Below are 27,215 nucleotides of genomic sequence, written 5' to 3'. Positions count from 1 at the left end.
CAGTTTAAGGGCAATGGTACCAAATACTACTGAAATGTATGTAAACTTTTGACTTTGCAAAAAGTAATAAAAAAACCTTAAAACATTCTCTATCTCTCATTATTCTGGCATTTGACAAATATAAATAATTTTGGTAATTCTAATTGACCTAAAATGGGAAAGATTTATTCTGATTTCATGTGAGATATTGAGAAAAACACTGATGTGTCTTTATAGATAGTGTATCTAAACTTCTGGTTTCAACTGTAAGGCCTAAGACACACGGCATGAAAATCAGAGCGAGTGGAATGCGATAAAACATCGCATTCCACTCGAATCAATATTAACCTATGTGCCAGTGTACCGCCCCGGTGTTAGTCAGGTTGCTCAGATCCGGGATCGTGGCTCAAGGGGGTCCGGACCCGGCTTGGCGGACACTTTGATCTGTAGAAAGGGGATATTTACAGGGGATAAGTTTGTGACGCCACCTGCGGGTTGTGGTAATGGGAGTACCGGCGCTGCTGAAGGAGTACCGGGGCAGATGGTGTTAACCCCTTAACGACCCATGAAGTACTGGGTACGTCATGGATCGTGTGCCGGTAAGCCCCGCCCCCTGCCGCCGGCAGGTGGCGTCGATCCGCGCACATATCAGCTGTTATCAACAGCTGACATGTGTGCCTGCTAGCCGCGGGTGGAATCGCTTCCACCCGCGGCCATTAACCCCTTACATTTCGCTGCCAAAATCTTGGCAGCGATATGTATATGGGCGCCGCCATGATAGTCACTTACCCCGCCCCCACCGGAAGTCACGTGACATGATCACGTGACTTTCGGCAGTTGCCATGGTAGCACAGGGTCATGTGATGACGCCTGTAGCTAACATGACTCACTTCCTCTCAATGCCGGAATACAGCCGGCATTGAAAGTGAAGCAGCAAATATGCAGTTCTCAGCTCTGTAGCTGAGATCTGCAGATAGTGCAGAGCGATCGGATTGCTGATCGCTATAGCCCCCTAGGGGGACTAGTAAAATAAAAAAAAAAAAGTTAAAAAAAAGTTTTAAAAAATTAAAAAAAAATAAAAAAACCTAAAAGTTCAAATCACCCCATTGAAAATTAAAGGGTTAAAAAAATAAAAAATACACACATATTTGGTATCGCCACGTTCAGAAATGCCCGATCTATCAAAATATAAAATCAATGAATCTGATCAGTAAACGGCGTAGCGGCAAAAAAATTCCAAACGCCAAAATTACGTTTTTTGGTCGCCGCAAATTTTGCGCAAAATGCAATAACAGGCGATCAAAACGTAGCATCTGCGCAAAAATGGTACCGTTAAGAACTTCAGGTCGAGACGCAAAAAATAAGCCATCACTGAGCCTCAGATCCTGAAAAATGAGAACGCTACGGGTTTTGGAAAATGGCGCAAAACGTGCGCCACATTTTTTTGGACAAGCTTGTGAATTTTTTTAACCCCTTAGATACAAGTAAACCTATACATGTTTGGTGTCTACAAACTCGCACCGACCTGAGGAATCACATAGATACCTCAGTTTTACCATATAGTGAACACGGTGAATAAAATATCCCAAAAACTATTGTACGATCCCACTTTTTTTGCAATTTTTCAGTACTTGGAATTTTTTTGCCGTTTTCCAGTACACTATATGGTAAAACTTATGGTTTCATTTAAAAGTACAACTTGTCCCGCAAAAAACAAGCCCTCATATGGCAAGATTGATGTAAAAATAAAAAAGTTATGCCTCTCGGAAGAAGGGGAGCAAAAAACAAAAACGCAAAAACGGAAAGTGCCCGGGGGCTGAAGGGGTTAAGCAGCAAGGTGTCAGTTCCTCTGCAGGTAGGGAAGGCCCCGGGCTCAGGGGATTGGTAGTTATTTGGGAGGACAGGGTGCAGGGGACCAGGGTACTCTGTTACACCTCGTGGCTCTCCTGTGGCAAGGAATGAGACAGTCTCCTTGCCTGCCACGAGTGCTCCTCCTCAGCAGCGCCGAAGGTCTGCCAGACTGCGCAGAGTGCAGGAGAAACCTCCTCAGAGAGGCAGCACAAGGGTGACACCTAGTGGTACTCCTGTTGCAAGAAATGAGACGGTCTCCCATTCCTTTCCTGCCGCAGCTCCTCCTGCTCAGCAGCCTCGAAGGTCTGTGAGGTTGCGCAATGTGCAGAGGTTTGCTGCTCAGGGAAGCAGTGAGACTCCCGTTATCTCTACACATTGTGAGACCGAGGATCCCGCCTCTATTTCCCAGAGGCAGGAGGGTGAGCATGTGCTATGCTTGGTGGATCCTGATTCGCCCACTGACGTCACACGGCTTGATGACAAGGCTGGTGACGTGGTGAATCCTGACTGGCCAGGCTGGGATGTCGTGGATCCTGATTGGGTCAAGTCCGTCATCTCCGCCTCGCGCCCGCCCTTGGCTGGAGCTACACCTCCTTAAAAGCTCCTCCTGCCATCATGGCGGCGCGCGACCGTCCTTCTATGTTTGGATGTCTGGCAGCGTGCTGCCACGCCACTGCTCAGGCATTATCTTCCTCTGTGGGCTTGGCCCTTGCTGCTTAGGCAGCCCCTGGTTTGCAGGCCGTGTCCCTGCCTTGCTGCTCCGGCAGTAACTCCTTCTACAGGCCGTGTTCCTGTCCCAGGTGAGCTCCTCGAGTCTCCACTGGACTCACCTGGTTATTGAAAGCACACGTGCGTGGGCACCTCTGTGCTACCCTCGTGCCATATTCTCGTGACTTCCACTGGCACACGTGCGTGGGCACCTCTGTGCTTCCCCGTGCAACAGGTACACCGAGCCGTGTGATCCCTGCCATACAACCCACACGGGTTAGAGCAGACCGGTGTACATAGATCGTCTGTGACATTCCAGACGATCGCTAGCAGCAACCCGCTCACTCTTCACCCACCATAGCAGCGGTCCCTTACACCGCACAGTGGACCTTGACCGGCGGAAGCTGTCCATTCCCCATCTTGGCACGCTTCCCCGGGTCCCCCTCGTAACATTACGGTCGCGCCAAAGGTCTGGCTATGGCTGAAGAGCAGCAGCAGTTGCTGCGTTATGTGCAGCAGTTGGAATCACGTTTGGCAGCAGTGGAGCAGTCTTCCTCCGACAAGACTGCTCTGACGACAGTCGCCACCCAGGCGGCTACCCAGGCTGTGCTATTGGGTGGAAGGTCTCCTCGCCTTGCGCTTCCAGAGCGCTTTAGCGGGGACAGCTCCGAGTGCCGTGGGTTTATAAACCAAGTTACCACCTACTTAGAGCTGTCCGCGAATCTTTACGCTACCGAGAAGGCGAAGGTAGCCTTCGTCCAGTCCCTGCTCACAGGGAGAGCGCTGAAGTGGTCTACGCCGTTGTGGGAGCGCGGAGATCGGGTGGTGACTAACTTAGCATCTTATCTTGGGGCCATGAGAATGGTGTTCCTCGGGCCTCAAGTCACCCACGACTCCGCGCTGCGCCTCCTACGACTTCGGCAAGGGTCCACTTCAGTCGGGGACTTTGCCGTACACTTTAGGACACTTGCCGCAGAGCTGGACTGGCCCGATAAGGTCCTTGTCCCTGTGTTCTGGGAGGGCCTGGCAGGGTTCGTCAAAGACGCACTGGCCACGCGTGAGGTGCCTGCTACTTTAGAGTCCTTGATTGTGGTTGCCTCTCGCATAGACATCCGCCAGGCGGAGCGGAGGCTCGAGGTCTCTTCAGCACCCACGTCCTCACGGCCTAAAAAGCGTCTGGCTCCCGTCTTCCACCAGACAGGTCTCCCAGCCAGCTCTGTAGGCGACTCCGTGGAGTCAATGGAGGTGTCCAAAGCGGTCTCCTCTACCCCAGGTTCTCGGTCTGGTGTCATCTGCTTTTCCTGTGGGCAGAGGGGACACATAGCTACCCGATGTCCCAAACCGTCGGGAAAAGACAGCGTCTAGTTTCCATCAGAGGGGGGTTCCTAGACGCTGCTTCTCCCTCTAGGTTGACTATCAGCACCCAGTTGCAGTTTGGCACTACTCTCTTCTCTGCTCTGGCCTGCCTGGACTCAGGCGCTGATGGCAATTTCATTTCGACCTCCCTGGCAACCCGATACTCAGTTCCCCTGGTTCTCTTGCCCAAGCCACTCAGGGTTCGGGTAGTCAACGGGTCCCTACTAGTCGATCCCATCACCCAGATCACCATCCCTCTCAGGATGGAAGTATCACCAGGACACCATGAGCAGGTGTCCTTCCTGGTGCTTCCAGGGGGGACGGATGAGATCCTACTGGGCCTCCCCTGGTTGAGACAGCATGCTCCTATACTCAACTGGGCAACAGGGGAGATCTCATCATGGGCAGGATCCTGTAGGGAGCACCTCGTGACTACCGAACCACCCGCTACCATTAGGTCGGTTGGGTCCTCAGGGAATACAGGGGAGCCAGGTTTACCGACACCTTATGAGGCCTACAGGGACGTCTTCTCCAAGAGGGCCGCAGATACCCTTCCTCCCCACCGGCCATACGATTGCCGAATAGACCTGAAGCCAGGCTCCGAGCCCCCTAGGGGCAGAGTGTATCCCCTCTCTGCTCCAGAGACGGAGGCTATGTCCAAATATATTCAGGACAGCCTGGCAAAAGGGTTCATTCGCAAGTCTATTTCACCGGCCGGTGCGGGGTTCTTCTTCGTGCAAAAGAAGGAAGGGGATTTACGCCCCTGTATCGATTACAGGGGATTAAATGCAATCACGATCAAAAACAAATACCCTTTGCCCCTCATTACGGAGTTATTTGATCGATTCCGCGGGGCAAAGATCTTCACGAAGCTGGATCTACGCGGGGCGTATAATCTAGTGCGAGTCCGAGAGGGCGATGAGTGGAAGACCGCCTTCAACACCAGGGACGGTCACTACGAGTATCTCGTAATGCCCTTCGGACTCTGCAATGCCCCCGCCGTATTTCAAGACTTTGTGAATGATGTTTTCCGGGATTTGTATCTTTCCGTGGTTGCATACCTGGATGATATCCTTATCTTCTCCCCCGATCTTGCCACCCATCGGAGGGATGTCATCCGAGTACTTAAGAGGCTCCGCACTCATTCGTTATATGCTAAGCTAGAAAAGTGCGTTTTTGAACGTGAATCCTTGCCGTTCCTGGGGTATATCGTGTCCAGTCAGGGGTTAGCAATGGATCCGGGGAAGTTGGAGACAGTGATGAAATGGCCTGAGCCCCGCTCGCTGAAAGCGATCCAGCGATTCTTGGGGTTTATCAATTATTATCGCCAGTTCATTCCCAACTTCTCGACGGTGGCAGCACCCATCATTGCCCTTACCCGCAAGGGCGCTAATCCCAAAGCATGGACACGGGAAACGGTAGAGGCATTTCACACTCTCAAAACTTACTTCTCCAGAGCTCCCATCCTTCATCGTCCAGACATCTCCAAACCCTTTCTACTAGAGGTAGACGCCTCTTCGGTCGGTGCTGGTGCAGTCCTGTACCAGAAAGACGAACGAGGAAGGAAGCATCCATGTTTCTTTTTCTCCAAAACCTTTTCTCCGGCCGAGAGGAACTACTCCATAGGGGATAGGGAGTTACTGGCGATGAAACTAGCATTCCAGGAATGGCGGCATCTCCTGGAGGGTGCGAAGCATCCATTTGAAGTATTTTCCGACCATAAAAATCTCACATACCTCCAGACAGCACAACGCCTGAACCCAAGGCAGGCCCGTTGGTCCTTGTTCTTTTCCCGGTTCCGCTTTTATTATCCGCCACCTGGCCGGTGAGAAGAACGTACGGGCCGATGCCTTGTCACGTTGTATGGTTGTGTTGGAGGAGGACGAGGAGGAGCCTCGTCTTATACTACCCCCGGACAGCTTGAGGATGGTCACTCCCACTTCTTTGGACCAGGTGCCACCTGGCAAGACCCTCGTTCCCCCCTGAACTACGGAACGAGGTGCTATCGTGGGCCCATGCCTCCAAGGTCGGGGGTCACTTTGGGGTCAAAAGGACCAGAGACCTTGTGACTAGGCACTATTGGTGGCCGAGACTACCCCAGGACATACAGGAGTATGTGGGAGCCTGTATGTCGTGTGCACGGAATAAGCCGTCCCGGCAGAGACCGGCAGGTCTTCTTCACCCACTGCCAGTGCCGGATCGTCCCTGGGAAGTGGTGGGAATGGACTTCCTGGGAGATCTGCCCAAGTCAGCAGGTCACAAGGTCGTATGGGTCATCACGGATCACTTCTCTAAAATGGTCCACTTGGTGCCTCTCCCACGACTCCCGACGTCACGTGCTCTCGCCACCTTATTCATTAGGCATGTATTTAGGCTGCATGGCATGCCTGACAAGGTGGTGAGTGACCGGGGTCCCCAGTTCGCGTCTCGCTTCTGGAGAGAGCTCTGTAAGCTCCTGCAGATAGAGCTGAACATCTCCTCCGCATACCATCCCGAAACCAATGGACTGGTAGAGAGGACCAATCAGACCTTGGTAACTTACCTCCGCCATTTTATCTCCGCGCACCACGGCAACTGGGCTAACCTCCTTCCTTGGGCCGAATTTGCCATTAATAATTCGGTCCATGAATCCTCTGGTCAGACTCCGTTCCTGCTCAATAACGGACAACATCCCAGAATCCCGGTTCCTATGCCCATAACGTCACCCGATCCTAGAGTGGAGGATTGGGCGACCGAGGCCCGGGAGATCTGGGATAACACCCAAGAGGCCCTTAAGAGGGCTAAAGACCGGATGGTGACAACGGCTGATGAGCGCCGCCGCCCTGCACCATCCTTCGCCCCTGGTGACCTAGTGTGGCTGTCCTCTAAGAATGTTAACCTACAGGTACAGGCAGCCAAGTTCGCCCCTAGGTACCTGGGTCCGTTTAAAGTGCTAGAGCAGGTGAACCCGGTGGCATACCGACTCCAGCTCCCTCCACGCTGGGCTATAGCCAACACCTTTCACGTGTCCCTCCTGAAACCCGTACGACTTAAACTGACCCCCCGCCCGACGACTCTGAGGTGGCGAAGCTTGTGGAGACAAAAGTTATACGGGGCAGGAGGTACTACCTTGTGGAGTGGGTCGGCCGTGGTCCGGAGCATAGATCCTGGGAATTGGAGGATCATATCCACGCCCCGGGTTTGATAGCGGCCTTTGAGCATGGGCAGGGGGGGGGGGCCTAATGTTACACCTCGTGGCTCTCCTGTGGCAAGGAATGAGACAGTCTCCTTGCCTGCCACGAGTGCTCCTCCTCAGCAGCGCCGAAGGTCTGCCAGACTGCAGGAGAAACCTCCTCAGAGAGGCAGCACAAGGGTGACACCTAGTGGTACTCCTGTTGCAAGAAATGAGACGGTCTCCCATTCCTTTCCTGCCGCAGCTCCTCCTGCTCAGCAGCCTCGAAGGTCTGTGAGGTTGCGCAATGTGCAGAGGTTTGCTGCTCAGGGAAGCAGTGAGACTCCCGTTATCTCTACACATTGTGAGACCGAGGATCCCGCCTCTATTTCCCAGAGGCAGGAGGGTGAGCATGTGCTATGCTTGGTGGATCCTGATTCGCCCACTGACGTCACACGGCTTGATGACAAGGCTGGTGACGTGGTGAATCCTGACTGGCCAGGCTGGGATGTCGTGGATCCTGATTGGGTCAAGTCCGTCATCTCCGCCTCGCGCCCGCCCTTGGCTGGAGCTACACCTCCTTAAAAGCTCCTCCTGCCATCATGGCGGCGCGCGACCGTCCTTCTATGTTTGGATGTCTGGCAGCGTGCTGCCACGCCACTGCTCAGGCATTATCTTCCTCTGTGGGCTTGGCCCTTGCTGCTTAGGCAGCCCCTGGTTTGCAGGCCGTGTCCCTGCCTTGCTGCTCCGGCAGTAACTCCTTCTACAGGCCGTGTTCCTGTCCCAGGTGAGCTCCTCGAGTCTCCACTGGACTCACCTGGTTATTGAAAGCACACGTGCGTGGGCACCTCTGTGCTACCCTCGTGCCATATTCTCGTGACTTCCACTGGCACACGTGCGTGGGCACCTCTGTGCTTCCCCGTGCAACAGGTGCACCGAGCCGTGTGATCCCTGCCATACAACCCACACGGGTTAGAGCAGACCGGTGTACATAGATCGTCTGTGACATTCCAGACGATCGCTAGCAGCAACCCGCTCACTCTTCACCCACCATAGCAGCGGTCCCTTACACCGCACAGTGGACCTTGACCGGCGGAAGCTGTCCATTCCCCATCTTGGCACGCTTCCCCGGGTCCCCCTCGTAACAGTACTCACTGTGGGTAGTCGTGGCGCTGGATGAGGTTTAGAAAGGAGACACACACACACTGTAGGTAAACTAATGTCTCTGTGTACAGTTGCCGCTGCCAGGAGCTCGTCCAAGTATCCGGTCCCACCAATGTACTTAGTGATCCGGAGCCTGCCTCCGTGCACAATTTGTCTGTTGGTGGTCCCCATGGCTTGAAGCTGTTGGGGGCCCTGCTCTCTATGTGTAGTGTAGCCATGCTCTTGAGGGATAGCACGTGGGACTTTAGTGGGTTACTGTGTCTGGAAACACCCCTGTCCCCCTCGTTGTGCTGATGCCCTCAACCTCTGAGCTCGTAGGGAAGTCCTTGAAGATCCTCTCCCTTTCAGGTGAATTGTCAGGACGTTAAATCGGCTCCTGACCTAGGGTACTGTACTCCGTCATGCTTAGTATCGGTCAGTTCTTTTGGGTCCTTCTGGTGCCGACAGTCTTCCAAGACTACATCCGTCACACCCTTGTCCAATGTCACTGCTACCGGTCCCTGACTCCTCTGGACCCGGATCACCGCTTGCGACCCAACCAGTGTCCCTAGCTCCCCAGGAGCTCACTCTCCCAGCTCCTCTCTCTTCGAAGCCTACTTCCCTTCTCACTGTCTCCCTCTTTCAGTCTGCTCAGTCCCCCAGTGGCTGGCCCATTTCCAGTTAGCCCAACCCACCCTGGTGTGTCTGGCAGTGACTGATGTAAGGTGATTGGGTTTTGTGGTGCGGAGGGCCGGAGATGAGCGTCCGTAACATCCCGCCCACCTCCTTCTTTCCTCAAAGCCGGTGGCCACAGGTACGATGTTGTTCGTCGTTCCTGCAGTGTCACACATAGCGATGTGTGCTGCCGTAGCAATGGCGAGCAACATCGTACCTGCAGCAGCAACGATATTTGATATTAGAACGACGTGTCAACGATCAACGATATGGTGAGTATAAAATATATCAAAGAATGTGAATTATATATAAGATAGTATATGTATAGGGACCAGAACCCACATATACTTGTAATTCATGTGGCATGTTAAAGATAAGCAAGATAGAGAAGATCCAGTGTAGCCACCAAGGCATGTGTTCTTTTTCCATAAGGAAGAAACATAACCGAAAAGAACAGCTATGGAGCAGGGGGTGGAGTGACCTATAATAGAATAGGAAAAAATAGGGCAGATATAAGTGGATATATCTCACTAGAAAGAAACAGGAATGAGGATAGTAGGGAAAGTATGTGAAACCGCTACAGATCCACATCACTGACAGCGGTTCACCAAAGTTCAATAGCCTGGGAAAAAACTACACCGCGCTTGCGCCGAGGGTATGTATCAGGGGCAAGCAGGTTAAAGAAGTTCATAAGCATGGGAAAAAAGACAAGGCGCAAGTCTGCTGCCCGACAATAGAGATATGGTGTGTGTCAACATTTAAAGACTCATAAAACAGATGTAAAACATAGAAAAATAAAGTGGAGGTGAAGACTATTTTGGCATTATCACCCCTCTCTACTATTCTCTGTTATCTGCCAACGGGGGCTGCAGCCTTTATCACAAATTTACATGCGAGTAAAGGAGTTGTGACTTGCACAACTACATCTGGTGAGTAGTACTCCCCCCCCCTCACCCCACATTATTGGGGTAATACCCTATCTGCGCTTCTTTTTCCACAGCTCTATACATTTCCACAAAGGGAACAAGACTACTGCACCCAATTGAAGGAAGGATGGATGGGGTCATGTATCATGAGGTTTTGGCCAACACCCTCCTTCCTTCAGTAAGAACACTGAAGATAGGTCATGGCTGGATTTCCCAGCATGCAAATGACCTGAAACACCCAGCCAGGGCAACTAAGGAGTAGCTCTGTAAGAAGCATTTTAAGGTACTGGAGTGGCCTAGCCAGCCTCAAGACCTGAACCCAATAGAAAATCTTTGGAGGGAGATGAAATTCAATGTTGCTCAGTGACCACCTGAAACCTAGAAGATCTGTATGGAGGAGTGCACCAAAATCCCTACTGCAGTGTGTGCAAACTTGGTCAAAAACTACAGGAAACATCTGAGCTCTGTAATTGCAAAGAAAGGTTTCTGTACCAAATATTAAGTTCGGTATTTCTATTGTATCTAATACATGCAATAAAATGCAAACTAATTATTTAAAAATCATACAATGTGATTTTATGGATTTTTTTGGGAAGGGATTTTGTCTGTCACAGCTGACGTATACCTACCATGAAAATTACAGACCTCTCCAGTCTCCATTCTTTGTAACTGGGATAATTTGCAAAATGGGCAGTGTATCAAATACTTATTTTCTCCAGTGTATATACCTGCAAATGGTTCTTTAAAAGATGTGGTTAGTTAAGGCTCTACTCTGATCATTGTCAGACTTTTTATCTAAATGGTCGTAAAATGGTAGTCAGGTGGATCTCTCGGCAGAGCCAATGAGAAGAATGGAACAGACGGAGTCACTTTGGTTTCCGTTTGGTATCTGTTTCAACAATGTCTTTTTTAGGCAGACACAACAGCATGGTATATCATACGAGTATTTTAGTGTCCTAAAAATAAAATAAATAGGTAGAGTCCAATACATTTTTATTTGATGAAAAATTACATTTTCTAACTCAATCCTTTGATTTCAGTCTGGGAGATTTGTGATGAGGCATCTATGTTTACAGTGTTCAGCACCTTGAAACCTTCAGTCGTTTATTAAGATACAGCACAATACTTGAGATTCTGGATAACATCATCAGCGTCTTCTGATCGTTCTGGCCATCTCCTGGCTCCTCGTACTGGCGGAGTGTGATTACACCAAGGTTACTGCTCCCAGTGGGAAAATATTGCTAAAGCAATCCGGGTCTTCTGAGGTTGCAGACCTGGTAATGGTCTTGCTATGAGTTCCAGTAGCCGTTATTACTTCTGAAGTTTAATTACAATTGCCTCCTTACCATTTACAATACTGTGTACAAAAACATATATACATGTCACCCGAGAGGTGACATCTACTCAGCTTCGTCTGACATTTTCTCTCTCTTTTAACTACAGTCACACACCGATCAGAGACTATTCTTCATTCCGCAGCCTTAGAAAATGCTGCCTGTCAGACTAATGTTGTAATTGCCTGTGAGGCGTGATTATATTTGACAGATCAAATACACAAGTGCCAGATGATACTTTCTATTAAAGGCAGTGACAGACAGACGAGAAGTGCCAAACAACAAGATGAAAGGATGCTGAGGAAAGGAAGGGGAGAGGAAAGAAAGGGTGAAGGATGTGAGGAACACAGGGGAGTTTACGAAGTTAAATAGAGAATAAAGAAAAAGCATGATAAAGATGGTACAGATTATGCAGGACTGTGTTAGACTACACCGGAGGTTGTGTGACACTCAGGAAATCATCACTGTGAAGGAGAGACAGCTCCTTGAAGATTTTACTTGACATATGATCCAATAATTGGAAGACTACAATTAATTTACATAATATTAGTATAGTCAGTAATCCAGAAAGTCTTTGTAGTCTGAAGAAAACACACACTCAAACTGAAATGCTTCAAATTTAGAAAAGAGTACTTCACAACTTTTAGAAATTGATTTTTTTGGACGAGTTAAAGGGGTTTCCATACTTTAAAATTTAACTTTGCTAGCCTCCCTCCTCTCCTCTTGCTTTATTCCTTCCTTCTCCCTTTTTCTCTACTCTTCCCTCTCTCTTGTTTCTCCTTTTATAAGTTGCATTTTGAGCTCCAATTACAGCCTTTGATGATTGTTATTGCATGATATTGCTTATGTATTAGTTGATGGTTTGTGCTGAGATTGCTGATTCCTTTTATTGTATACCTGAGCTGTGTCTTGTAATAGAACTGTGCTCAGTCTTTTCTTCTCAGCATTTTCTCAGGTATTTGAAGCCTTCACTACACTGTTAGGTATTTGTAACTCACTTTTGAAAAAATGTAATAAAAATTGATTTACGTAAAAAATGTCACCTTAATGAGTCAGAGTAGTGAAATAAATCAAATACTCTCCTTATTCCAATATCACTTAGTTCTGTGTCCTCCATCGTCTTGTGACATCAACATCTGGTGGGAAGTGTTAGTTGATGGCTGCAGCAGTCACTTACTAATGAACAGGAAGAAACATCTGACTGACTGCAATAGTTATGTGCCGACCCACTGGTGGATACAGACTGAAGAGGAACCCTGTGCAAGAACAATATAAGGGCCCTCTGCAGCCCAAAAGCTCATCATAATGTACAATTCCTCCTACTTTGGAGGTCTAAATGGGCCCCTTTAAATTCTGTGTACAGCTACACAGGTTGCACCAATGATATGGCTATCCATGTGCTGACCCCAGGCACCCTTAGATACTAATAACATGAGACTGGCAGGAGGCACATTACTAAGTGTGGAGAAGCGGCACGTATATAAACATGGGCACATTAAAGGGAACCTGTCAGCTGATTCATGCAGCCTGAACCATGGCTAGCATGATTTAAAGATCGGCTTGGCTATGGCAGCCATGTATATTTCACTATGAAACGCTGCATCATTTCAGTGAAAACATATTTTAAAATGGTGACCAAGGTAATGTATCTAATATAATTATTTCAAAAGACAAGTCCCTCCATATCCCATCCCTCCTAGCTTAGAGGTCTATCTAGCAGCACAATTTAGCATATAGGTTACCTTTAGGCTAAGTTCGCACACTGCGTTTTTTTGACACTGCGTTTATGTGCGTTTGTCGCTAAAAACGCACAAAAACGCACCCGCGTCGAAAAAACGCGTCAAAAAACGCATGCGTTTTTACCGCGATTTGGTGCGTTTTTGGCTGCGTTTTGCATCTCTGCGTTTTGTTCCTTTTTTACAATGGATTGTATGGGGGGAAAACGCAGAAAAACGCAGGAAAGAATTGACATGTCCATTTTTTTTTTCAAGCTCAAAAACGCAGCTTAAAAAAACAGTTGTGTGCGGACAGCAAAATTGAAAACTCATAGACTTTGATGGGGAAGCAAAGTCATGCAGTTTTGAGGCCAAAAACGCACCCGAAAAACGCGCAAAAACGCCGCGAAAAACGCACTGTGCGCACATAGCCTTAAGGTGAACTTTCAAAGTAGTAGACTACTCGACATGGGTACAGCTCTATCTTATTTTTTACGACATATTCTTCACTTGGAGTAATGAATTCAATGGAACCAACAGAGATTTGTATAAAATCCAACAGAAAATACAAGGGTATAGTAGAGACCTCATGCACCTTTATAGATGGTCTACCGGGGCGGTCATATCATTGGTGCAACCTGTGCAGGCGCACAGGGGCCTAAGAGGTCATCGGGCCATTTCTACCTCCAAAGTAGGTGGAATTGTGCATTTTGATGACCTCTTGGGTTGCAACGGGCCCATATAATGTTCTTGCACAGGGGCCCTTTTCTGTCTGTGTCCACCAGTGTGGTCTGCTATGACTTTGTACAAAACAAAGCTGTAATAAAGCCAAGGTTCATTCAGACATCAGTTTTTCGCATATGGGAGCTATTTGTTGTTTCACAGAGAGCACTCATATCTATGACAGTCTACCAGGCTATTCTCATGTCTGTGACTTTTTTGCGGTACGTACAAAATTGTGGAGACATTTCTGGTGTTTATCCGAGTATCGGATCAACTCGGCAATGAAAGTTAATGGGTCTGAAAAAAAATTGGAGTTCACTCTTATTCCATCTGTGTGCTCTCCGTTTGTCACTGAAAAAAACGTGGAGAAACTTTTATTCTTCTCATCAGTGAGAAAAACTCTGAAACTCGGATGAAAATCTGTTGAAACTCTGATTAAAATCACTGATGAAGCTTGGTCCTTTTTTCTTGTCTGACAACTGAATAATGCCTTACTTGTATGAGTGCTGTGTTTTCCCACAGATACCACTCGTACCAATGATAGTTTATACGATAGTTCACAAGTCCGACATTTTCCTTGGACCATGTATAATAATAATAATATTTATTCACTTATATATCACCATTAATTCCACAATGCTTTACAGACATCATCATCACTGTCCCCATTGGGGCTCACAATCAGGAGTCCCTATCTGTATGTCTTTGGAGTGTGGGAAGAAACCGGTGAAGATGGAGGAAACACACGCAAACACGGGGAGAACATACAAACTCCTTGCAGATCTTGTGCTTGGTGGGATTTAGTGGTCTACACAAAAGCATAGAGACTTGTCCAATGTTAATCCAAGTGTCAACCCAAACTGCCAGTGCAATTCTATGGATCTGTGAAAAAAAATTGAACAGCGCTTAGATATCATCAGTGTACTGTCTGTTTTAGAGAACTGCTCGAAAGGAGAAGTTTGAGAAACCTCCAGCAATTTTTTTTTTCATCCAAGAAAAAATAATGACACTTTGACCAAACTCTTATGAGACTCTGATAAAAAAAACACCGATAAAATGTTGACCGTTTTTTGCATATGAGAAAAATCACTGACTCGTGAAGGAGCCCTAATTATGGCAAAATCTTGGTAGATGAGGTTTTATTCTACCTGAAATTCCATTATATATTGGTGACAGCAGAACATTGGATCCTTATCTATCGTCTCCAGAGATATATTGAACTTTTCTATCACATTATTTACACAATTGTTTTCTATATCTGACCACAGATGTTAGATTGTTGTCAGCGAATCTTGGTGACTTTGATGTGGTCATTGAGAATCTCATGTCTGTGGGAATACAGATTACCAGATATCTGGTGTCAGGGCAGCCACAGAATTTGACAGTTGGATTTCAGCCTGCCTGTTTACCATGAGATAAATGCCATCGGGGGACCTGGTAGCTGCTTATTCTCTGATTTAGTCCTAAAATATTCTATCTAATTGTGTTACATCGTGGATTATTAATACTGGACAAGGGGAAAACTTTTCTCCTTGCGGAGACTGACAAAGCAATATGGCTGCCAGTGAGGAGTCTTATAGCTGCAATGCTCCTCTGAGAAATATTCAAATTGTCTATTCAGGGAGGAAGGAGATGAACTGTAGTGCCACCTATTGGATGTAGCAATCCTAAAAGTCAAAAGTGACCCTTTAATGAGCCTTTTCATATGACTTAGGATTTATGCCAGAACAGAACATCAATGACATGGTGTTTCGGGGTGATTGCCCCTGGTCAGTGCACAGTATGAGATCTGATCTGGCTGTATGAGAAGCTATAGTGTGGTCTAAGGGGAAAACCTTTCTCCTTGCAGAGACTGACAAACCAATATGGCTGCCAGTGAGGAGTCTTTTATATGATCCTATGGGAAATCTTTAAATTGTCTCTTCAGGGAAGAAGGAGACAAACTCTAGTGCCACCTATGTCATATGAAAAAGGCTTGTTAAAGGGTCACTTTTGACTTTTAGAATTGCAACTTCCAATAGGTGGCACTAGAGTTTGTCTCCTTCCTCTCTGAAGAGACAATTTAAAGATTTCCTAGAGGAGCATCACAGCTATAAGACTTCTCACTGGCAGCCAGATTGGAGAGAGGAGAAATGTTTTCCCCTTAGACCCCACTAGAGCTTCTCATACAGACAGATTAGATCTCATACTTTGCACTGACGAGGGACAACCATCCCGAAACACCATATCTGCAAATTGAGGTTCTGATCTGGCATAAATCCTAAGTCATATGGAAAGGCTCGTTAAAGGGCCACTTTTGACTTTTAGGATTGCTACGTCCAATAGGAGGCACTAGAGTTCGTTTCCTTCCTCCCTGAATAAACCATTTTAATACTGGACAGGAATTCTCCTTTATAATCCAGTGACTGATAATATATGGTCAGAATATCAGCTGAGAGGGAGTTGGTAGCAATGTCAAGAAAGAAAGATGAAAAAAATACATTAACTTGAAAATCAGTGTTCCCTCTGTAAGAGTTTCTTGCCAGACTTTTGCTATAGAGTAGACTAATTGCACCAAGCCCAAGAGACATAAGCCGTCATTAATCAACTCCTGGTCATTTCTTTACCTCGTAAATGTAACTGACGTCACTGCAGACAGAAACACGGGTTACTCTTTATCATGTTATTGAAATTACCGTCTCCCTGTTTAATATCACAAGGCAAGCACCAAATGTCTAAGAAGTAAAAAAAGAAGGTCCATCTGTGATGTCACTGTGCCTGGTGACCCCACTGATTGCAAGCTGTCAGTGACATTAAAGGGGCAGGGGTCATTAAAGGCCAGCAATGAAAGAAGCATTGATAAAGATTGGAATGCCAGTATCTTTCTTCATACACAGGATAAACCTCAGAGTTTCTATTATATTATTGTTATATATGAAATAATAATAATAACATTAATAATAATAATACAATAGATTTAATAGTAAGATGTTTACATAAATAGTATGCAACTTTGTATACTGTCTTTATTTATAACAGGGAAAAGGGAAAGGGGAAAGATAAAATGAGGTGTAGCAGGCATTGAAATTACTTATTTTACAATTTTTGTCATTTTTTAACAAACAATAGGCTTTAGATATAATTTGAAAGGCAACATTAAAAAATAAATAAATAAATAAAAATATACAACTCCAGGATTCCTAGCAACTATTACAATGCAAAAGAAAAATACTGCCAATATAAGGCAAATTTTGCAAACAGTAAGAAAATTCAAAAAACTACTATATGTAGAAAAAAACAAACAAACAAGAGAATAACATCAAAGGTCGTATATCTTAAGGGTTGGGTTAAATTTAAGAGACCACAGATACCACCTCTCAGCATATCTAGAAAAGCTACCTTCCTTCAGGGCTATGTTGTACTCATATATGTTGTGTAAGGAAACCCTATCTATAACTTCTTGTATTGAGGGGACAACTATTTCCTTCCATTTGGACGCTAGTAAAGATTTAATGACCAAAAGAATATGGCAAGTAATTTGTTTACACCGCTTTTTCAACTCCTCCAAACCAATAGTATGCAACTTTGTGCCAACACAGTACTGACCAAAAAAACTAAGAAGAAATTAATATGAACATATACCCTGCTGTATCTAAATAGAAGCATAATGCATATAAATAAACATAGGGTACTTAATAAACACTATTTTTGATCAAAAAAGCGTAAAGACACCCCACCGCGACAAGGTGTACCCAATCGGGATAGTACCTACACTCTCTAATATTAAAACCTCACCATGTGTCAACAGACATCAGTCTGAATAAGGGCAGAGAGTCTCTGGGTCCCAACTGGACACACAGCCATGGGAGGCACCAGATGAAATGCCCGGCTCACTGAGAAGGGGGCCGCACCCTATTTGTACTGAGTACAAAGAGACTACAAAAAAAAACCAAAATAATTGAGCCAGAGTATGAGTTGGTGTGCATGCAGCTTATAAGCTCATGTTCACACTCGCCATAAGACATAAAAAAACAAAGATGAAAATAATATGAACATATACCCTGCTGTAACTAAATAGAAGCATAATGCATATAAATAAACATAAGGTACTTAGTAAACACTATTTTTTTTATCAAAAAAGCGTAAAGCTATCTTGTTGCAGTGGAATGTCTAGAATATGAAATGCTATTTTAAGCCTTTTGGATTTGGAGACATCCTAAAGATTTTATAGTAAGTAATAAAAAAAATAATTTTTTAATGTTAAGATTTTCTTTTCTAATGTGTCTATTTCATGAGAAGCTTTAAATGTAATTTGCCAACAAATTGCCATTTTGGTTCTTTTTATTGGCATACATCATGCACAACATTTTGGCTCAGTGATCTGATTCTTCACCTGATTTGAAAGGGACTGATTTTTTTGGGTAAAAGCATACAGTATGTATTATTAAAAATGAAAGGGTCTCTGTCAGCAGATTTCTGCAATGTAACCTGAAGATAGCATGCTGCAAGTGTTAAGGCCCCGTCACACTAAACAACATCGCTAGCAACATCGCTGGTAACGAACAACTTTTGTGACGTTGCTAGCGATGTTGCTGTGTGTGACATCCAGCAACAACCTGGCCCCTGCTGTGAGGTCATTGGTTGTTGCTGAATGTCCTGGGCCATTTTTTAGTTGTTGCTGTCCCGCTGTGAAGCACACATCGCTGTGTGTGACAGCGACAGAGCAACAACTAAATGTGCAGGCAGCAGGAGCCGGCTTCTGCGGAGGCTGGTAACCAATGTATACATCGGGTAACCAAGAAGCCCTGTCCTTGGTTACCCGATATTTACCTTTGTTACCAGCCTCCGCCGCTCTCACTGTCAGTGCCGGCTCCTGCTCTGTGCACATGTAGCTGCAGGACACATCGGGTTAATTAACCCGATGTGTGCTGTAGCTAGGAAAGCAGGGAGCCAGCGCTAAGCGGTGTGCGCTGCTCCCTGCTCTGTGCACATTTAGCTGCAGCACACATCGGGTAATTAACCCCATGTGTGCTGTACTAGGAGAGCAGGTAGCCAGTGCTCAGTGTGCGCTGCTCCCTGCTCTCTGCACGTGTAGCTGCGTGAGCTGGTAACCAAGGTAAATATTGGGTTGGTTACCCGATATTTACCTTAGTTACCAAGCGCAGCATCTTCCATGCGGCGCTGGGGGCTGGTCACTGGTTGCTGGTGAGCTCACCAGCAACTCGTGTAGCCATGCTCCAGCGATCCCTGCCAGGTCAGGTTGCTGGTGGGATCGCTGGAGCGTCGCAGTGTGACATCTCACCAGCAACCTCCTAGCAACTTACCAGCGATCCCTATCGTTGTTGGGATCGCTGGTAAGTTGCTTAGTGTGACTGGACCTTAAAAACAGAGACTTCAGCCCTGCCTATGTTATCTCATAGTCTGTTTTTGTTTAACTGCAATGTTAGCTTAAGCCTGTTATCTTTATCACTTGTGGGTCTCAGCAGCCAGTGAGTTGTAGTCTGACTGTGCCTTCTTCTGTGATTAGCAGCTTCTGTGTATGGAAATGTATACTTCAAGCCTGGTGTAGGCAGGGGCAGCTCTCAGAACTGTGGTACATGCAAAATCTAAAATCTTTCACGGTATCAGGACGGCTGAAGCCACTAATCTAAGGGATACATCATTGAACTCAGGGCCTCTTTGCTTACATCATGCTGCTCTCAGATGATGTAGCAAAAACCTGCTGACATTCCCTTTAATTTAAATAACTATATAAAGTTTTACTATTCTGATATATCAGCAGAAAATACCAGTAAAGGCCCAGAAAAAATACACTAATGGGTACTTTGCACGCTGCAACATCGCTACTGCGATATCGTCGGAGTCAAATCGAAAGTGACGCACATCCGGCGCCGGTAACGACGTCGCAACATGTAAAGCCTAGATGCGCCGATAAACGATCGCAAAAGCGTCAAATCGTTGATCTGTGTAGCGTCGATCATTTTCATAATGTCGCACCAATAGGAGATATGATGTTGTTCCTCATTCCTGCGGCAGCACACATCGCTGTGTGTGAAACCGCAGGAGCGAGGAACATCTCCTTACCTGCCTCCACCGGCTATGCGGAAGGAAGGAGGTGGGCGGGATGTTTACGTCCCTCTCATCTCCGCCCCTCCGCTTCTATTGGCCGCCTGCCGTGTGACGTCGCTGTGACGCCGCACAACCCGCCCCTTTAGGAAGGAGGTGGGTCGCCGGCCACAGCGACGTCACAGGGCAGGTAAGTGCGTGTGAAGCTGCTGTAGCAATAATAATAATACGGCAGCTATCACAAGATATCGCATGTGAGACGGGGGCGGGTACTATCGCGCTCGGCATCGCTAGCCGATGCTAGCGATGTCGCAACGTTCAAAGTACCCCTAAGACTAGGTTCATACTAGCATTCAACATATTGTTCCCTTATGGGAATTCCTGCAAAAAATTGCAACAATTTTATGATGGATACAAACTTTCACTTCAATGGGGTCAGTTAGGTTTTCATACATGATGCACTCATTATAAAGTGGTTGTCTCAACATGTAAAATGTGTAAGATTGCAGAAATCTATTCCAAAGCAAGTATCTTTGTAATTTAGCTCTTAATAAAATTCTCTGTTCTCAAGAAAGGATGAATTTTTAGTTCTATTGCTTACCACTCATTGGCTAGCATATCAGCCACCTCTGCAGTCTAAGAATGGTGCCCAGTTTCCAAGGAAAGGAGCACAATGCTTGAAATCCTAGGTGCATTGCCCCCTGGGATGTATGCAAATCAAAAAAGTCCATGGAGCCTCTGTTAGGAGGCACCATGGACTGCACCTAGGATTTCATTCCCCATATACAATCACTCACTCGCACATGTCACCTACATCTCAAAAACATCTCCAGAATCCGACCATTGCTTACTTTGGAAACTGCAAAAACCCTTACTGTTGCTCTTATTCATTCCCGCCTAGATCACTGCAACTCTTTATTGATTGGTCTCCCTCGGACCAAACTCTCCCCTCTCCAGTCCATCTTGAATGCAGCAGCCAGGGTCATATCCCTGTCCAGCCTTTTCACCGATGCTTCTATCTTGTGCCAGTCACTACACTGGCTACCTATCAGCTGCAGAATACAATACAAACTCCTATCCCTCACCCACAAAGCTCTCCACAGCTCTGCACCACCATACAGTTAGGTCCAGAAATATTTGGACAGTGACACAAGTTTTGTTATTTTAGCTGTTTACAAAAACATGCTCAGAAATACAATTATATATATAATATGGGCTGAAAGTGCACACTCCCAGCTGCAATATGAGAGTTTTCACATCCAAATCAGAGAAAGGGTTTAGGAATCATAGCTCTGTCATGCATAGCCTCCTCTTTTTCAAGGGACCAAAAGTAATTGGACAAGGGACTCTAAGGGCTACAATTAACTCTGAAGGCGTCTCCCTCGTTAACCTGTAATCAATGAAGTAGTTAAAAGGTCTGGGGTTGATTACAGGTGTGTGGTTTTGCATTTGGAAGCTGTTGCTGTGACCAGACAACATGCGGTCTAAGGAACTCTCAATTGAGGTGAAGCAGAACATCCTGAGGCTGAAAAAAAAGAAAAAATCCATCAGAGAGATAGCAGACATGCTTGGAGTAGCAAAATCAACAGTCGGGTACATTCTGAGAAAAAAGGAATTGACTGGTGAGCTTGGGAACTCAAAAAGGACTGGGCGTCCACGGATGACAACAGTGGTGGATGATCGCCGCATACTTTCTTTGGTGAAGAAGAACCCGTTCACAACATCAACTGAAGTCCAGAATACTCTCAGTGAAGTAGGTGTATCTGTCTCTAAGTCAACAGTAAAGAGAAGACTCCATGAAAGTAAATACAAAGGGTTCACATCTAGATGCAAACCATTCATCAATTCCAAAAATAGACAGGCCAGAGTTAAATTTGCTGAAAAACACCTCATGAAGCCAGCTCAGTTCTGGAAAAGTATTCTATGGACAGATGAGACAAAGATCAACCTGTACCAGAATGATGGGAAGAAAAAAGTTTGGAGAAGAAAGGGAACGGCACATGATCCAAGGCACACCACATCCTCTGTAAAACATGGTGGAGGCAACGTGATGGCATGGGCATGCATGGCTTTCAATGGCACTGGGTCACTTGTGCTTATTGATGACATAACAGCAGACAAGAGTAGCCGGATGAATTCTTAAGTGTACCGGGATATACTTTCAGCCCAGATTCAGCCAAATGCCGCAAAGTTGTTTGGACGGCGCTTCATAGTACAGATGGACAATGACCCCAAGCATACAGCCAACGCTACCCAGGAGTTCATGAGTGCAAAAAAGTGGAACATTCTGCAATGGCCAAGTCAATCACCAGATCTTAACCCAATTGAGCATGCATTTCACTTGCTCAAATCCAGACTTAAGACGGAAAGACCCACAAACAAGCAAGACCTGAAGGCTGCGGCTGTAAAGGCCTGGCAAAGCATTAAGAAGGAGAAAACCCAGCGTTTGGTGATGTCCATGGGTTCCAGACTTAAGGCAGTGATTGCCTCCAAAGGATTCGCAACAAAATATTGAAAATAAAAATAATTTGTTTGGGTTTAGTTTATTTGTCCAATTACTTTTGACCTCCTAAAATGTGCAGTGTTTGTAAAGAAACGTGTACAATTCCTACAATTTCTATCAGATATTTTTGTTCAAACCTTCAAATTAAACGTTACAATCTGCACTTGAATTCTGTTGTAGAGGTTTCATTTCAAATCCAATGTGGTGGCATGCAGAGCCCAACTCGCGAAAATTGTGTCACTGTCCAAATATTTCTGGACCTAACTGTATATCTCATCTCTCATCTCTGTCTATCATCCTACCCGCCCCCCTTCGTTCCGCAAATGATCTTAGACTAACATCCTCCATAATACGAACCTCACACCTCCGTCTCCAAGACTTTTCTCGTGCCGCGCCAGTTTTCTGGAATGCACTACCCCAAAGAATGCGACTAATATCCAGCCCCCAAGTTTTTAAGCGTACATTAAAAACACATCTCTTCAGACAAGCTTATCATCATAACTTACTAACCTACCTGTCCCCCGTCCCACCGTCTAAATGCTACTCATAACCTTCTCTCTCCTATTTCTGTCCTCACATCCTACATACAACCAATAGCACGTAAGGGCACCCGAAAGGTTACTGTCAAAAGACCAGATCATTCATCTTTATATGTAATTAATTAACTAGCATAACAATAGCCAGCCAGATCTACAAGTGTGCTTCACCTTTTGTGTCCCCCTTCTTCCCCATAGATTGTAAGCTTTCGAGCAGGGCCCTCATTCCTACTGTAGCTGTTGAATTATATGCAATTTTGTTTTGTATTTGTCTATACAACCCCCACCGGATTGTAAAGTGCTGCGGAATATGTTGGCGCTATATAAATAAACTTTATTATTATTATTATTATTATTATTTCAGTGTGGTGTGCGCCTTTGCTGGCTGCCAGCAGTGTTTTCTCTGACTGGTCTCCCTGAGATCAGTGATTGTTTTGTCTTGTTGGTCTACTAGGCATTGCTCCCATCTGGCCAGAATCCTACTCCACACTGATGAGAGGCAATACCCCGAAACAGCTGTCTGTGGATGGATACCTGGCCTAGGTATTTCCCTTGTCATATCTTTAAACTCGTCAAGAGTTGGAAATGGACTAAAAGGGCCACTTAATATGTTGGTTATGGTGGTCTCCTAAAAAGAGCCACTCCTTAGCTAGGTCCTTCCCGGAAGGATATCTAGCTATTTTTCGTGTTGACACTCCTACCAAAGGCTCTATGGACTTTTTTGATTTGCATACATCCCAGGGGGCAATGCACCTAGGATTTCACTGTGTTGAGCGCCTTTGCTGGCTGCCGGCAGTATTTTCTCTGGCTGGTCTCCATGAGATCAGTGATTATTTTGTCCTGTTTTGTGAAATACCTCCGGTTTTGCTAAGTTATGAAAAGAATGAACATGTCAATTTTTTTGCCTCGGTTTTTCACCCTAGTGACAGGTGGACTCGCAGATACCCTGGATCGGCGGGTCTAACCGGGTTAATAAAAAACCCGGTTAGGCCCGGAATTGATTCAGGGTATCTGACCAGAACTTAAATAGTGGTGGGGATAGGGGGATTGGAGCAGGCGTGGTATATTTACCAAATTCCCGGCGAGGCTGTACCTCCAGCGGCTCCTTTACTTCCCTGCTCATTCCATATTCACTGTTTTCATCTATGATTGGTTGCAGTCAGACTCGCCCCCAGCATCTGCCTGCAAGGATTTTTTCAGTGTTTGTGTTTATTTCTTTTCACTTATTACAGATTGGTGAAGGGGGGTGTCTCATAGATGCCTGCCCTGCCATTACCAATCCAATCTAGGGCTTAGTCGCAGCTATGAGCTGCAATTAACTTCTGATATTACTCCGATTGCCACCACACCAGGGCAATTTGGGAAAAGCCAGGTAAAGTGCTGGGATTGTCACATCTAATGGAAGTGACAATCCTGGGTGGCTGCGGTCTGAAATTTTTATGCTAGGTCTCTCCAGCCTGAGAATACCAGCCCCCAGCTGTGGGCTTTATCTTGGCTGGGTATCAAAATTGGGTGGACCGCAAGCTGTTTTGTTTTTTTTTATTATTATTATTATTATTATTTATTTAAATAATTAACAAAAAAAAAACAGCACGGGGTCCCTCTTATTTTGATACCAAGGCAATATAAGCACACAGCTGGGGGCTGCAGCCTGTAGCCACGGGCTTTATCTATGCTGGGTATCAAAATATGGGGGGACCCTACATCATTTTCTTATTTATTTATTTTTTACTGTACGATAGACCCACAGAATGCAGTGGAGTGGAAGCTGTAAATATGCATAAGGCTAATGAGCAGCACCGGAAGAAGGAGGGGCCACGGGAGCAGGTACAGATGATCCTAGATGCATGGGCTCCTTCCAGGTTAGTGGGCATGACCAGCTGGGTTAGGGGGCGTGAACGGCTTGGTTAGTGGGCTTGGAGATGTTTTTTCCCTGCCACTACAATCATGCTTTGCCCCCCTGCCCCCCATTGGATAGGGGCCTGTTGAATGATGTCATACCTGGAGCCCATACACTCTAGCATCTACTGGAGACTGGTAAGTAGAGTGCGCTTGCTTTACTTTTTTTTCTTTCTACCTTTTTTACTACCCGAGTGCCGGCTCCAGGTCAATACTGGTCTGGCCCAGCACTCGGGTACTCTTGAACCCTTGCTGGTCTTGACATCACAGAAAAAATGCTGTAAATATGCCACAAAAAATGCCACAAAAAACCACAACAAAACTGCACCAAAACCGCAGATGACTCCCAGGGGACATCCTGCCACAAGATCAGGTTTTGCTCAGGAAAAAAAAAGCTGCAAAAACGCCCTGTGTGAACATAGCCTTAGGTAGACCACTAAAAGTTACTGATCCCTTTAAGCCCTATTTAAAAATAACATTAGTATTGTACTACAAAATCACCTGACAGACTCCCTTTAAGGCTTAGAAATTAGTTAATACATGTCAATGTTCTTGGGTACTATCTAATCCTTATTATATACTCGCTTTATAGAATAATAGTTATATTATTACTTTTTTCTTTGACCAATCAGATGAATAATATATAAATGTTAAGTATGCACTACAAATAGAAAGAGGAACTATCCAACTAGGTCCACAGGCAGCAGAATGGTTAGACATTGCCTTGGGTGGAGCTCATGTTAAGTACTTGCCGCTATAAATAAAACAGGTAAGAGATAAACAGTCAGATATTATATAAAATTTACCACTGTACTCATCATGGACAGGTGAGGGATTAAGATGTTTTAACGTGACTGTCGAGGATTAGAAAAAAAATGGGAGCTTTATTTTTTCCAGAAATAGCACCCCACCTGGTCATTATGCTTATTATTGCAAATCAGTTCAATTGAGGATAATACGGCTGAGCTGCACACAACCTGCAAATTTATAAAAATTCTGGACAACTTTTCCAAAGTAATACACAGAGCCATTTTTTTCTTTGACCTAGATACAGGCAATAGTGGCGCTCACAGTGCTGTAGGCTGTGTCATAGCCATGGCTTATGTAAATGCCAACATCTTCTGTTCTCTCCTCATATGACACAAGGCAGAATATTTAGAGTTTGTCCCTGGAGAGGCATGATGTAACCACAAACACATACACTTCTGCAATCTCTGACGTCTACTGGGACAATGACAATCTTTTCAAAATATACTAAAGAAAAAAAAAAAGAGTAAAGAGTCAACACTGTTGTTCAGCTCCACTGTGCTCATTATCACCAGGGTGCCAATCCCAAAATTCACAAGTGTGAGATTAGATTGCAGCATCATGTTGGTAAATTTACTCTTTTCTTATGTAAGTACCTTATTTTTCGATTATAAGAAGCAATTTTTCTTCCAAAAATTTGGGAAGAAAATGAGAGGTGCGTCTTATAAGCCGAATGTAGCTTACTAGGGGGGGTGCTGGAGAGGGGTCATAGGAGGCAAGGGCGATGCTACAGGCTGCACGCTGTGCATTGTGGGCTCTGCAGCGCTGTGGGCTCTGCTGGCGCTGTGGGCTCTGCTGGCGCTGTGCTCTGTGGCCACTGTGGGCTCTGCGGGCAATGAGGCAAGAGCCGCCATTCTGAATGTCGGTGGGGCGGGCTTCAAATAATGGCTTCCGGAGTCAGCACGTGCACAAATGGAGCTCTTAGCTCAAGATCTCATCTGTGCGCTTGCCGCCTTTGGCCCATTGACCTCCCAGCAGCGGACTTAAGGAAAATGGCGCTCTGAGGTGGCACAGGCGCAGATGAGATCTCAGCTTGTGATTGAGCCAATAGCTCAATGTGCGCACGCACCAACTCCGGGTGCCATTCCTTTGAAGCCTGCACCGCCTACAGTTTCTGGATGTTTTTCCTGCCTCACAGTGCCGCCATCTACAGTGAGCATCTGGGACATCCGCTGTACTGACGGCAGCATCACCCTCCTCCAGCACAACCCCTGCCTCCTCTGACCCTGCTCCACCACCGCTGCTGCCCCCTTCCGGTAAGACACCTCCGGATTATAAGATGGACCCTCAATTTTTATTTTCTTTTCTTTTGTCGCGGGCGGGGAGGAGGGTGTCAGCACACTACGCTCGCCCCCTTCTGCTCGGGTCCGGCAGCCGCTGCTCAGTGGTGGCTCGAGCCGTAGGCCGGATCCCAGGGGTTTCTCGAGCGGCGCTCCTCGCCCGTGAGTGAAAGGGGTTTGTTGGGTGCGGGGATTGTTATAGTTCGTGACGCCACCCACGGTTGTGGTGATTTCACCACCGCTGCTCAAGACGGGGATCCCGGGGATGGTGATGCGGAGCAGCCAGGTGTTGTGTTGCCCCTCCGTGGGCAGGGGTTGGTGATCCCGGGGCCCGGTGATGGTTTGTGAGGTGCGGGGCCTGGTGGGCGCAGGGACGCGGGGGCAGCGCTGTGCCTTGCGGCACTGTGGTACTCACTCAGCCTGAGACACGGACACAGTTTGTACGGTAAACCAAACGGCTGGTAGGACGGTCCCACAGACGGCTGCACCTGCACTCCCGGTAGGTGACGGTGATGTCCCTCTTCCTTGCACCTATGGTTGACTTGTGGTAGCGGTGGATTCCCTCCGGTTACCCGCTCCCCGAC

The sequence above is a fragment of the Anomaloglossus baeobatrachus genome, chromosome 2, assembly GCF_048569485.1.
Source record: "Anomaloglossus baeobatrachus isolate aAnoBae1 chromosome 2, aAnoBae1.hap1, whole genome shotgun sequence".
NCBI lineage: Eukaryota > Metazoa > Chordata > Amphibia > Anura > Aromobatidae > Anomaloglossus > Anomaloglossus baeobatrachus.
This window is presented reverse-complemented; position numbering follows the sequence as displayed.